A 15,460-nucleotide genomic window follows, 5' to 3' on the forward strand; every position below is an offset into this window, starting at 1 on the left:
CTAATCATTTAGATACCTCCTTCTAGTTCTTATGTTACATTAATATATATACAAATGAGTAATCCACCCCCATAAGGCTTTAACATTCTGTAGTCTCTAGGAAATTTTAGTTTTTTAAATTTCTTGATACCATAGAAATATTTATTCCTTATTCACCAAATTAAAATCAGAACTCCATAGAATCTAATGTAAATGTATATTTAACATCACCTTCTCCTTTATTATTAAGTTCTGCAAAACGAGCAAAACAGTTTTTCGGCTTGAGGAGTTTTCAGCTATCATAGGAGAGAGCACAAGGTTATACATAATGCAAAGCTGGATAAGAGTTTAGGGGATGAGGAAAAACTTCCTGATTGAAAAAGGAGTATCAAATGGGTCTTGAAACATAAACAGAAATTTTTATAGGTAAATCGTGGTAACATTAAAACAATTATTGTTTACTGAGCATTTATTATATATTCAGTTTCATTTTTGTCACAAGCATGTGCTGTATGTAACATAGAACGGGGCAGATGTGGCACTTTATACTTGGGGAAAAGTTGGAAAGAATCTGAATTACAGTGGGTCCAAAAAGACACATGGTTTAAAACTTAAAAATTGAAATCACAGAGCCTATTGGGACATACCAAATGGGGAGCTTTTTATTTCAGCCACAGCAATAATTCTTCCTAGTATAAGTAACAGTTGAGAATCATTTCTAACAAAAACTACATTGTTTCTCTGTAGGTAATCACTGCTTTGAATAAAAACTTAACCATATGTACATTGCCTTAGGTGCTAAATTAATCTTCTAACATTAGAATCATTAAAGAAATTCCTGTGACTGTATAATGATCAGCAGTATTAGCAATTGTAGACTGTATTCCACATCTTCCAGAATCAGCAATATAGTTATTTGCTTGGCTTTTGTATAGGTATTAGTACATTTTACAAATATATAATGGTTTATTTAAAGTGGATCTTCTACAATACAGTGTGACGTTAAATGAGTGGTTTTAGGAAATTCATAAATAATCTAAATATTTACTGAAGAACATTTTCATAATAACAAAAAATATGTATTTCATGAGTTATTAAGAATTTAAGTCTTTTTTTAAGTCTTAAGAAGATCAGTTAGACAAAGCCTATTCAAGTATGATTCTAATTGCTGTTTATTGAATTATCTGAAAAAGAGCCCAAATTAAATTAAACCATTAAGACCTGAATTTATGGTATTCTGAGCCTAATATTTTTTTCATTGCATGTCAGGGGTATATTAAAGTGCCTACATTTATGTTTATCCAGAAAAGATTGTTCTGACACTAAGTTTAAGTCATTTTCACAATTTATTGCTATCTAAAAATTTCCCTTGACTTCACATTTTGTTCTGAATGTCTTGGTTTCTTTCCTCCACCTACACAATATTGATGGCAAGTAAAGCAAGAGTTGCAGAGTAACACAGTGAATTTGAGAACCCTGGCTTTTTTTCCCCCCCAGAACAAAATAAACCTTTATTATAAGGTTGCTTTTTATTGATACCCCAAAAAAAGGCTTTTTGGCAAGTGTTCAATAAATGCATGAATAACCTAATTGATTTAGTGGAATGAATAGGAAGCTTTGCTATTTGTCTTGTAGATACTTGGCTTAATAAACACAGTGATAGACCAAATCCTATATAGTCAAAGGTAAAAAACAAAACCAAAGGAACCCAAAAAGCCCTCCAAAATTATAGATCCAAATAGCAATTTCATGTCTATGTCAGGGCCTTCAAAGAGAAAGAGCAGTATGTTAATTAGAATCTTATTTATTTCTATTATGAAAAGTAATCATGTTAACGTACATAAAACTCAGTGCTTTGACAAATGTTAGCATGTGAAAATTAATAGAGGAAATCCTTCCTGAGAATTGTAAGCTGAATGAAATTCAAAAATATATGTGGAAATTTAGACATATTATTGTATACTCTACCATAAAACTCCAGTAAAGGCAGGAGGCATAATTAGGACAAACAAAGATAACAGTAGAAGCAAATTACGAATTTAATGGGATGGAGTGGGAGTTTGGGGTGAGTAGATGCAAACTATAACATTTGAAATGGGTAAGCAATGAGGTCCTATTAATATACAGCGCAGGGAACTATATCCAATCTCTTGGGATAGACCATGATGGAAGATAATATCAGAAAAGGAATATATCCATGTATGACTGGGTCACTTTGTTGTACAGCAGAAATTGGCATAACTTTGTAAATCAACTATCCTTTAATTTTTTTACGTGTTAAATAATAAAAGTTATAAAGGATTATCAGGATATACAGAACATCATTCATTAACATACTCTAAGTAAATGTTGTACAGTTAAAAAAGAATTTTAAAAACTCATTGTGTATATCACATTCAACTCAGTCTATAACTCTGGTTAAAAATGTAAAATTTTAGGAAATTTTTGAGAAATATTCTGCAGTGGGAGAGGAAAAAAATGTTTGGTGGCAGAATGTATACAGTACTTAAAAAGTATATTTACACATCTGATCACTTAGGTTTTAAAAGCATAGACGTATATTGTGTATAACTTTATTTGCTTATAAGACCATTGTATGATTAAAATAGGAAATTTCAGAAAAAAAAAATTCTAGGAAGAAGTGTTTTCCCTAATTTTAATGACTCCTTTAAGAGAAGAATCTCTCATTTAGTCTTTGTATCTATAACTCCTAGCATAGTATCTGACCCATAGTAGGCACTCATAAATGTTTTTTTGAACTACCTTAAATTTTAGAAATTTCAGGGTAAGACAGGATTGTTTTTCTGGGCTTTAAAACTATACTCTTCTCCCCTATACACATCAATATTTTGAAATAAATTTTGAATGTGAAGAAAATTGGTATTTTTCATCTATATAGTCTTAGCCTGAGCTGAATGAAATTACTTAAAAGGAACTTTATTTAATAGAATTCCTTCTTTTCAGGTATCTAGCGTATAGAACATAGACTATAGAACATAGAGTATAGAACATAGAGTATAGAACATCTGGATGGGAAGAATCTGGTTTTATCTGAGATTGACTGATTAGAAAAAAGTCATTAGAGAGAGTCCATGCCTGCCCGCTTGCATCTCTCATAAGCGTCCTATCCTAATAAAACTATTTCTTGCCTAAAAAAATGTTTGGTGGCAAAAGAAAAAACAAAAGAAAAAAGTCATTAAACTAAGACAGACAACAGTTTGAAAAAAGGACCTCTTCCTGTCTAGTGGTCAGTGCAAACAAATACAGTTAGAGGGAAGCTAAATTCTGACTTTCAGATGTTAACTGAGGCAACAGTCTAGATTTTCCAAGTTAGTTCCAATTTCAGGTACAGAAATCCTTTGACAACAAGGGAAAGAACTATGGTAGCAGAATTACAATTGTTGCAGTTAGGATCTGATTTGAAATAGACCTCAAGAAAAACATTTAAAACAGCAGTAAATGAATGTACTTTTAACACAACTTTCAGAAGTCATCCACTTTTAATTCATCAGTGTTAAAAACCTGCCTCACTTAAGATTGTGTAGGAAACATTGCTATGATGTCATAATCTACCAAAGCATAAATTTATCAGAATCATACTCTTTGAAAAGTTCTAAAATCAACTCTTAATGGCTTGGAATTTGATGGGTTTGTGCTTTTGTTCTCCCTTATTTTGTTGTTGTTGTTATAATAAATATCAGCAAAAGGGGTTATATAACAACTTGGGCTTTTGCAAATTAATGTGCTTTAAGAGAATGTTTTTTCTGGTCTTGGTAGTCTATATATTAAAAATGGTAGTGTAAAGAGATTTCCTCTATTATAAAAAGAATCAATAATTGTTGTTACATATTTTCTTTATGCTGAACTGAATTTTTAAGTGAGGTTTTGTATTTTATTGTACAAATAGTAAAAATCATAACCAATGATTGATTTCTTTAGTTTTCTTCTAATCCATCCCACCCAGCTCCTCATGTCTGTAGGAAAACTCATCCTTGGTCAAGTTTAACATGATTCTCAGTACCTAAAAATGTGAAAAACATATTCAACATCAGACAGATTCCTTTTGATCAGGCTTGGCCTGACTAGTTTTAAATAGTTTAATAAACATCCTTCAACTTTATATATGGCTTCTTCTTTCATTTACATACTTGCCTTCCAGAAACATATATGCAGTCAATTTCACTCAAGAAGAAAGCCACATTTCTGCTCTATTCGTGATCTGTCAGCCTAAGAAAAAGGAAAGGTACAAACCCATCCCTGTGTGGTGACCCCAAGGGTCATCTACCTTCCTTAGGGCAAGAAGAGCCTTTCCTCTGGAAGAAATTGAACAGTAGCATACACAAATGCTAAGGGACCCCACATCAGCTTCTGTATTCATCAATATAGATTTTTCATAAATAGTAAAAATAGCAAAAACATTGTGAGGAGAATCAGTAACAAAAAAAAAAAAAAAAAAAAAAAAGGAGCTCTGCTGCCAGTGTCTTTTGTGGGCCTTTTATGCCTTACATCATCCATTGCATCATAATGCATTGGCATATATTTCCCTCATCTTCAGATTAACTTCTCTTATAAGGCCCACTATATCAGGAACTTCTTTACCTTTCAGCTCCATCTCATTCAGTTATTAAACATTTATTTGGTGCTTGCTGATAGTCACTGAGTTTATAGAAAGCTACATGATTCTTGATTTCCAGGCTTACTATCCAAACCCTTCACTCCTGAGAACATACCCTTTCCTGTGCACACAATACATTTTTTTTCCCTTTCCTTTTTAAATCTTGATACATGTTGTTTTTTCCACCTGAAATGACTTTTCCCTACTTAATAAAAATCCTATCTGTCTCCCAAGGCCCACCTCAAATACCCCTCCTTCTATGAAGCTTTCCCTGGGTCCTCTTCCACCAAAGTGCTAACTAACACTTTTCTTTGAAGTGTTCATTGCCTATAGCCTTTTGCTTTAATATGGTACCTGTCCTATACTGATTTGGGTTGGACTGGTTGATTTACACCTTTTTTTAAAACTGTAAGTAAATAAGCGGTAGTGTAGGGAATCATACCTTTTGCATTAGTTCGAATACTTCCATTGCTTGTGGCATTGTGGATTAGTAATTGCATTATTAGTGATTGTAGATGCACAAAATTAAAAGTAAGGAGACCACAGGCCTCAGTTTGAAAATTCCTCAAACAGCTAAGTTAATTAAAGTGCAGAGAAGGCCACAATTGTTATTAGTAGAAGAAATAATTAATAAGCATTTAATGGAAGGTACTAATACAGAATACTGGGAGAAGGGTGGCTCTTTATAATCCTTTTGTGGAGAGAAATCTTGTGGAAACCCAGAAATACTAGTTTTCTTTTCTTTTCAGCTGTCTAGCCAAATAAGACTGTAAGCTAATATTTCTAGCTAATATTTTGCTTTATAATAAACTGGTGAATATAAATAAGTTAAGTGTTTTCCTGAGTTGTGTGAGCCAAACTAGTAAATTATGGAACATGAGGAGGTGGGCATGGGAGCCCCTGATTTAAAGCAGAATGAAGAGTAGCCTGGGCCTGGCAGCTGGCATCTGAAGTGGGGTAGTTTTGTGAGATCAAGCCCTTTACCTTGTGGGATCTGAGCTAACTCCAGGTAGATAGTGTCAGAATTGAACTAAACTGTTGGACACCCATTTGGTACTGGAGAATTGATGCATTGGTTGGTGTTAGAGGAAATACCCCTCATTTGCATTTATTGAAGTTGATATAAGACGTCAGCAAAAACAAATGAAAAAACCTCATGTCTACAATTAAAGGTAAGTGGAAATGGAATATGAGATTCGAAATTCCAAGTCTAGTTGTAAATTTTGTGATTTCTGGTACAAAAAAGCAGTTGGTTTGGGAAAGGCTTCTGGTCTGTTTGTGGAAACATATATCTTATAGAATATTCAAATGGTTATTTCCCTCAGTTTCTATGGTTCAAGAAGTAAGTAGCAAGTTCAAAATCAGTATTTGAATTCCAGTTGCAGGCCAGCATCCAGTTATCTTGGGTCTATGGCAGGGTTTTGGGGGGGGGGGGGTGTTTTTTGTTTTTTTAATGTGGTGAGGCTTTCTTTCTCTTTGTTATTATAAGAGGTTTATTGAGATACAGTTTATATATACCATTCAAATTAACTAACACAAAGTGTATACTTCAGTGGTTTTTAGTAAACAGAGCTCTGCAGCCATCCTCACAATCTTAAATATTTTCATCACCTGAAAAAGAGACCTCATAGCATTTAGTCATCATCACCCCCAGATCCCCACTGCCATCCCTCATCCCAGCCGTAGACAACTACTAATCATATTTTCCGTCTCTGGATCTGCCTTCTCTGGACATTCCATATAAATGGTATTATTCAATAGGTAGTCCTTTGTGGTTTGCTTCTTTAATTTAGCATAAAGTTTTCAAGGTTCATCTGTGTTGTAGCATGTATCAGTACTGTATTCCTTTTTATTGCCAAATAATATTGTTTTATGGATTTGCCACATTTATCCATTCATCAGTTGATGGACATTTGGGTTGTTTCCACTTTTTTGGCTATTATGAATAATGCTGCTCTGAACATTTGTGCATAACTCTTTGTGTGGGCATATGTTTTCATTTTTCTTGGATATATACCTAGGAGTAGAAATCCTGGGTCTTATAATAACTTTATGTTTAATCTTTTGAGGAACTGCTAGACTGTTTTCTAAAATGACTGTACCATCTTCCTTTCCTACCAGCAGTGATTGAGGATTTTAGCTTTTCTACATGCTTGACAATATTTTTTTTTTTATTATAGCCATCATAGTGGGTGTGAAATGGTATCTCATTGTGGTTTTGATTTACCTTTCTCTAATGGCTATTGATGTTGAGCATTCTTTCATGTAATTATTGGCCATTTGTATGTCTTCTTTTTTTTTCTCGTTTTTTTTTTTCTTGTTTTTTTTTTTTAGGGCTGCACCCGTGGCATATGGAGGTTCCCAGGCTAGGGGTCGAATTGGAGCTATAGCCACTAGCTTACACCAGAGGCACAGCAATGCTGGATCCAAGCTGCTTCTGCGACCTACACCACAGCTCTTGGCAATGCCAGATCCTTCACCCACTGAACAAGGCCAGAGATTGAACCTGCAACCCCATGGTTCTTAGTCCGATTTGTTTCTGCTGCACCACAATGGGAATTCCTGTATGTCTTCTTTAGAGAAATGTTTAAATTCTTTTACCAAATTTTAGTTGGATTATCTATATTTTTCTTATTTAATTTCAAGAGTTCTTTATACATATGTACCTGGATATAGATATACACATTTCCATGGGTTATCTAAGACAGTGCTTTTGATACTTAGATTTGTTTTGTTTAAGGATAGTCCAGGTTAGCAAAGCCCTCAAAGTGGGAATGTAAACCAATTCAAGGAGGCATGGCTGGAGTTCCCATTGTGGCTCAGTGGTTAACTAATCTGACTAGCATCCATCAGGATGCAGGTTCAGTCTCTGGCCTCGCTCAGTGGGTTAAGGATCCAGCATTGCCGTGAGCTGTGGTGTAGATTGCAGATGCAGCTCAGATCCCAAGTTGCTGTGGCTGTGGTGTCGGCCCATAGCTGTAGCTTCTGTTCTACCGCCTAACCTGTGAACCTCCATATGCGCGGGTGTGGCCCTAAAAAGCAAAAAGAAAGAAAAAAAAAAAGAGGCTTGGCTCATCTGGCAAACAAAGAGAAGCAAATTTCTATGGTATGCATATCATCGAACTTTTGTCTCAATTTCAGCTTTGTCTTTATGGTGTAAAATAACACACAGCAAAGCGTAGAGCTAAAGAGTAAACACTTGGCCATCTCGTGTGATAACACCATGGTACAGGTCTGAGTTACTTGTGATAATGCTGTGGTACAAGGTATGCTCTGTTCTTTAGTGTTTGTGATATTGCCTCTCGAACTAATGAAACAACCCAACAGAAACCAAAAGATTTATTAGCTGGCTCCATTACTTAGCCCTATGACTTCATCAAATACCTTAGCCTCTCTGGATATAGATGTTTCTCATCTATAAAATGAGGGAATTGAAAATGAAGTTGATAAGATAATCTTTAAGGTTCTTTCAAGCATTAATATGTGATTATATGACACAGTAATACCAGTGACTTTCTACTTCTTCTTCCTGCCTCTAACAGGGAAGAATTATGCCTTGTTGAAAAATCTTGGGCCCAAACAACTTTTCCTCAAAAGGATTAGAGTTAGGTGCATTTAGCAAGTGAAAATCTGGGCGCAGGTAAAAAACTTATTGTGGGATATAGCCAAGGCCTTCTATGTGAAATTGCCTTATGGGTTAGGGGAGCGTGACATAAGTGTCACCAGTGAGGTGGAACTAAAGGATGAAATAATTTACATACCTGTTGTGGGTGTGGTTAGAGGTAAAGGGACTATAAGGAATGAGTCCTTGGTTGCCTCCTTGGAAGTATTCAGAAATCATTAGAGAAGCAAGCTGTCAGAGATCAGTTGGGTCCAAAGGTGAAATCAAAACCTAGACTACAATAGTTAAGAAGAAAATAGGACATAAGAAAAGAAACATCTGAAAAGGCATAGCGCTTGTGAGGTAAGTACACTTTGTTTTATTAAGTTTTCTTCTGGAATTTTTTTTAAGTTTTCAGAGTACTGGATGTTATCATTGGTTCCTGAGCCCAGCTGAGATAAGTGCCAGAAAATAATTTATTCTATGTGAAAACAAGGAAGTTTGACACCTGTAAGCCAAACCAGATATGGAAGAAAAGTGGGGAACGGGTCTTTGAGATTAAGGTACATTTGCCAAAGTTTGGTAACTTTGATTCCTACCAGACTGGAAAGCTACTTCAAGTTTTATTTTTATATTTGACTGGCCTTCATGATGTTATTTAATCAGATATCATTGTAAATAAAGCACATGTGAAAAGGAAAAAAAAATTCTTTTAAAAAGAGTTACTAAAAGAAAAGCTTTAAAATTTTAATTCTACCCCATCTTTCCCTTATGAGTATGGACCTTTGTCCCATTTTAAAATTACTCATCATACTCACTTAGAAAATAGGGAGGTTTTATCTTCAGTGTCTTCTTAGAGGTCCTTAAGAAAAATATCTTCCTTCAGGAGATTATTTGGTATAAACATAGAGCTTAAACTATGTAAGGAATTTTTATATTCCAATGCTCTATTTTTAATCATTACGTTATATCTTGATAATGTATGAGCTATTGATATCTTGATTGCCTTGATAGTTGAGCAGGAAATACACCCCCAAAATTAAGAGAGTCAATATATTGGTGTAAAGAATGTCAGGTCCTGAGGTTTTGTTGTGGAAGCAAGTTTAAGGCATAGAGAATCAATCGCACCTACATTCTGTTTAGTATGAGTATTGAACCTGTCATGTCCGGCTTCTTGAGCAACTTCATCAGCTTAGAATCACATGACATGGAAAGATCACCAAATAGCATAATGTTAGAATATGCCCAGTTCATTTTTACAAATATGTTTCCTGGACTGGACATACATCTGTTGGACAAAAAAGCAGCCTACCTGAGCAGATTTACTTCACAGTAACATAAGTGTGCCTGCTGCCAGCAGAACGAGCAAAAGAAACATTATGCAAATTTACTCAAGAATAGCTTCAGGGGATGTGACACAGTTATGGAATGCTGGGTAGCAATAGAAGTAGACTTATAGCCATAAGATAAAGGGGTTTCATTTTGTGGCAAGATATTATTAGACTTAGGGCTACCAAAAGTATTTTTATGTAAGAGCATATGCCCCTTAGACTCAAGCTGAACAACACTGTAATAGGTGAAGAGTATACTTGGTTTGCATATACAGCTTGTTGAACAGGTATGATCCAGCATTTTACTCCTTAATGACTTAATTTAGCATGCTTTTAAAAAATCTTAACTGTATTAAGCACAAAGCAGGTTCGTCTTTGGCTGTGTATAGCACTATACAAATTCCATATATAACTTTTCACCATAAGAAAACACATTTCTTAAGAAAAGGTGCAGGGGAATTTTGGAGAAGCAGGCAATGGCTCCTCAGATGAAGTTTACAGAGTAGGATAATCTAAAAGCAGCAGAATCAGTAGCTGCTGAGTGAAATTTGCACAATCCCAGTTCCCTCTTAGTACTGCTATCATTTTTCCATGTTCATGAGCACCCAGTGAATCTATTTTAAAGTATAAAGCTGGAAATAAGCAAGCATGGTCAATTGAAAATGTGATTGAATGTTTACCTTTTCTTATGCCTGTGATAATGTAGTTTTTTTATAAAACAAGAAAATCTGCTTCATTTAATAGTTCTCAAAGGGCACTCTTTCTTTACATATGAGTTGTATTGATGCATCTGTTTCTTTAAAAATGGAGTGTTTCTTAGATTGAACATTGTACTAAATCTGTTAAAATAGGCTATTACTCTACTATGGGAAGGTCGTTTAGTATCTTAGTTATATTTCTAATTTTATAGAGCATTTATATAGTTAATTCAGTCAGCCTTTTAAGAAATAGAATACTCCCTTTTGAAGTATCTTGTTCCATAACTTGAAATTCAGCCTGTGTTAAAAATTGTTCTGTGCTTTCTTACTTCCGTTTTTCCCCTTTTGGGACACAGACTTCCTTAGGGAGGAGGGAAAGAAAAGTGAATTCTCACTTCAGCCAATAGAACCTAGACTTATAGAGTGTTTACCTATTTTGCGTAACGCAGGCCCACCCACACACATTATGAGGTGCTTCAGTGAAAGAACACTGAGCAGACTGCTTTTCTGTGTGTGATTCCAAGTATAATTGGAAGATGCTTTGGTACTATCTGGATTTTATCCTTTGGTGAGAAGGTTGTTGATCTAGCATGTGATAGCAATGGAATAAAGAGGTAGGTATTTTCTGACTTAATTTTAAGTGTCATATTGTCAGTGCTACAGGTTAAAGGTAGGGTTGTAAAAGGAATGATTTGAATCATCAGATGGTTTATATTTTTTTTTTCACATTTTTTCACATTTAATTTTAGAGCCATGTTATGTATAAATTATGTTTCCTTCCCTCTTAGGAAAAGGGTTGAATAAATCTCAGGCTCCAAGGCTTTTGTGTTTTTAGGGAGGTTTATACAATTAATCTCACCTCCCATTAGTCTTAAAGAAGGTCTAAGAAAAATAACTACAGGGGTTTATTGCCTGTCGACTGTTGATCAGCAGAAAACTGAAAACTCTTCATTTGCAATATTTTTCCAATCTAAGCTACAGTATTTTTAGCATGCTTCGCAACTCAGTGTTGTCCATTGTTTTCTTTTGAATTATTAAATTTGAGAATTGCATTGCTCTCCAAAGGAAATTGTTTGGTAGCCAGAATGATGGTGCTATCATTGTACTTTGATTATCTGTTGGAAGCTTATTCAGAATCTCCTGAGGTCCTCTCAGAGAGATCTAGGGCTCTGAGATAACTATAATTTACTAAACAATTTTACAAGGTAAAAACATTATAAAGATTTTTTTCTGATATTGAGAGTCTTGGTTTATAAGAATTTCAGGTAATGCTTCTACCTGAATGTTTTGTTTTTCTTCTTTGAAGTGGTAGGAAAAATTTAATATAATGATTGGAGGGGTGAGGCTCTTTCTGCTAAAAAACGAACGGATATAAGTTCCCAGCGCTATTCTTTTTTGAAGCATTTTCTTTTCATTAAAAGGACAGATGTAACTGAAATTTTTTTTCTTTTTATGGAAAATTCATGAAAAACTGAATGTTTGCTAGAATACTGACATGCTGCCCAGTAATGTGTATACATTTTTAATCAAATCTTCTTATCTATGAGGGGACAGTATTCACTGTCTTTGTGTATGTGACAAGTTAAGTCATTGACAAGAGAAAAGTTGCAAATTAGGAAAAATTGATCATAAATAAATTACCTAGTTGGGGTATTTGTAATGTGATAATATAACAATAATCAGAGGGGAGAGGGGAAATTTGTAGACATTTCCCAGTTATATGTGTGTATTATTTTCCTAATGAAAGGAGTTAAATAGGAATACCATACTGAGTGATTTAAAATATTCAGTCTGCTAAAAAATAGATGTTCTTAACCTCCCACACACAATGTCTCTAAATTACTGCTATAAAAATTTATGGGGAAAACATTATGATATGGTCAAAGAGAGATAGCTGCTGTTACTTTTGAGAACTTTTCATGAACCAAGAGAGAAAGTTAAAACTTATAACATGAAACTTTTGTTCTATGACTTATATTTAGTGAGTGAATCAAACAGATGGCCCAGCATACAAATCTCAGTGCAGCTTTCTTGTTCTCATTGAGTTGTCATCTTTTATTTTTTGTCATCTTTTAATTGTGACTTCTCTCTGTAAGTAGCTGCTTTACTGTTAGAAAAAAAAATTAGAGATTAATTTGTAATTTGAATTTTCAACATTTCTCTTTTCCCATTCTTTTTTCTTTTTTTGGCCATATGCATGGCGCGTGGAAGTTCCTGGGCCAGGGATTAAACCTGAGCCACAGCTGCAACCTACGCCACAGCTGTGGCAACACTGGATCCTTAATGCACTATGCACTCTGCTAGGCTGGGGATTGAATCCACATCTCCACAGAAACAATGCCGCAGTGGGAACTCCTCCCATTCCTTTTTAATAAAGCATATAATGGAATTGTGAAACTATAAAAGAGTTTAACTTCCCTGTAAGAGCAGGAAATACTTATATTAAATCTTATTTGATTTAGATGTAGTTGTTTCCACTATTGAGAATCACATTTATATAGCATTCAACCTTGAAATTAATTATAGCAATCTTTGAGGCTTTTGATTATATTTCAGGGCCTGTTATATATTATGAGCAATGGAAAAACTTTTTACATGATATCAAGGTTATCTACAAAGAACAGATTATAAACATTTGTTTAGATACTGAGATATGAAACATCTCTGAGAAAATAATTGTCTTAGGTGATGAGGCAGCAACATCATTAAATTAACAAAGTATTACTAAAGCCAACTTTGTATGCCTAACTACATTTAACAAGTACTTGATTTTTTTAATGTTGCATTAGGTCTTTGAAAATCATGGGTTTAACTCTAATAATAATTCTAATAATTTTAAGTTCTAATAATTTTAAGAGACTCAAAATCCCATGACTGGAGTTCCAGCTGTGATGCAAAAGGTTTGGTGGCATCTCTGCAGCACCAGGAAGCAGGTTCGATCCCCAGCTGGGCACACGTGTAGTGAATTAGAGGATCCGATATTGCCGCAGCTCTGGCATAGGTCACAACTGAGGCTTGGATCTGATCTCTGGCCCAGGAACTCCATATGCCATGGGGCAGCCAAAAAAGAAAAAGAAAAAAAAAAAAATTCTATGACTTATATTTAGTGAGTGAACCAAGCAGATGGTCCAACATACAAATCTCAGTGAAGCTTTGTTGTTCTCATTCAGTTCTGGTGACAAAATCCCATGAAGTGTGGAAAACATTGTCCCCATTTTGTAGCAAAGAAGATCGTTTGCTACAGAACTGGTTTGTAGATTTGAGAATTCATGAGGGAGCCTCATGACTGTCATGGGCCAGAGTTCTCAGGGTTGGCCCTAGGCAGTCATAGCTTAGTCCTTCATAAGTGTCTCTTCTAGTTTGAAGGAAACACTATCATAATGAAATAATTAGTGAATAATTCAGGAAAGTATTTGACTTTCAGGCTTTTCAGGATTTTTTTTTTCTTCTTTTTATGGCCACATGTGCAGCATATGGAAGTTCCCAAGGCTAGGGGTCAGATGGGAGCTGCAGCTGCAGGCCTATGCCACAGCAGTGCCAGATCTGAGCTTCAGCAATGCCAGATCCTTAACCTGCTGAGCAAGGCCAGGGATCAAACCTGCATCCCTCCAGACACCCTGTTGGGTTCTTAACCTGCCCAGCCACAATGGGAACTCCCTCATTTTTTTTTAAATGAAATGTGTCAAAATTACCCAGGGCTACTGCTTCCCAACTTTCTCTCAGCTCCCTTTTTTATTCCCTTTTATAAACTCTTTAAGACCAGGATTTTTGTGTGTAGGTAGAAAGAACTCAAAATACTGTTTAAAGGTTTGAATATATAGCATTAATTCAAAAGCTATGAAATAATTCCATGTACAAAGCATTTTCTAATAAAACCACCTAGATCATTCAATAGCAAAAGTTCCCTTATGTCATAACTTTATTTATTTATTTATTTTTTGTCTTTTTGTCTTTCCTAGGGCCGCTCCCGCGGCATATGGAGGTTCCCAGGCTAGGGGTCTAATTGGAGCTGTAGCCACCGGCCTACACCACAGCCACAGCAACATGGGATCCGAGCCGCGTCTGTGACCAACACCACAGCTCATGGCAATGCCAGATCCTTAACCCACTGAACAAGGCCAGGGTTCGAACCCACAACCTCATGGTTCCTAGTCAGATTTGTTAACCACTGCGCCACAACGAGAACTCCAGTCGTAACTTTTTTAAAAGAAAAAAATTGTAGAGCGTGATTCTGCCAAATTCAGATCAGTGTTAGATGCATCACATTGGTTCAGATATCACTCAGTCTGTGAGTGGCCACATTTGTTTAGTAGCAACTTTCCTCATCAAAAAGGCTGTGGATCAGCATTTTCACATCAGAGTAAAACATGAGACCAGATGCTGCAATTTGACAGGACCAGTATAACTAGAAATCTTGGACCTGTAGGTGGTGAGAAGGCTAAAAGGAGGCAAACTTTGAATCTTGAATTAATTTTTACTGAAGGTTTTTATTTTTAAAATTTTATTAAATTTATAGAATTGTTGTCTATTATTATTGTCTCTTTTTTTTTAACTTTTTATTTTGAAGTAATCTTAGCCTTAGAGAAAAATTGGAAAAGTAATACAGTGAGTTTACATATACCCTTTTCTCAGCTTCAGCTAATGTTAATAATTGATATATCCAGGAAATTAATGTTGATACAATGCTATTACTAAACTGTAGGCAGTATTCAAATTCCAGTTTTTCACTGTCAATTTTCTGTTCAAGGATCCAATTCCTGATCCCTTATCCCATGTAGTTGTTGCATCTCTTTAATCTCCCCCAATTGGGGAGTTTCTCAGTCTTTGTCTTTGATGACCTTGGCACTTTTGAATATTGATCATTATTTTGTAGAATGTTTGTCTATTTGGGTTGTTTTGATATGTTCTCCTGATTAGATCAAGGTTATGCATTTTTTGGCAAAAAAAAAAAAAAAACCCAAAAAACAAACCCACAGAAGTGATGTGTCTTTGATGCATCATAATCAGAGAATACATGATATCACAATGTTTTATTTCAGATAATATTAACCTTGATCTGTTAAGATGGTGTCTTGTCAGGTTTCTCCCACTGAGAAGTTACTATTTTCCCCTTTAGAATTAATAACTATAGTAAAATAATATAATTAATAAACATCTTGGGGGAGATACTTTGAGACTATTTGTTGTTACCTTTTTAATTTTTTAAATTTTATTTTATTTTATTTTTTTTGTCTTT

General features: G+C 34.9%; 1 protein-coding gene across 6 annotated transcripts in view; it reads left to right on the forward strand.

Moving 5' to 3' along the window:
* Positions 1 to 15,460, forward strand: part of PELI1 (pellino E3 ubiquitin protein ligase 1) — a 138,323-nt gene that overhangs the window by 99,112 nt on the left and 23,751 nt on the right. Inside the window, exon 1 of one of the 6 annotated variants that reach the window (XM_085019052.1) lies at positions 8,607 to 8,758. The exons of the other annotated variants lie outside the window; for them this stretch is intronic. The gene's annotated coding sequence lies outside the window, so the exon portion shown is untranslated. Of the gene's footprint in view, positions 1 to 8,606; positions 8,759 to 15,460 lie in introns of those variants that run through there. 6 annotated transcript variants of the gene reach the window in all.

Source organism: Sus scrofa, chromosome 3 (assembly GCF_054392235.1).
Source record: "Sus scrofa isolate SSC_HxYL_T2T_F1_AM1 chromosome 3, Sscrofa_HxYL_maternal_Yorkshire_Landrace_v2.0, whole genome shotgun sequence".
NCBI classification, from domain to species: domain Eukaryota; kingdom Metazoa; phylum Chordata; class Mammalia; order Artiodactyla; family Suidae; genus Sus; species Sus scrofa.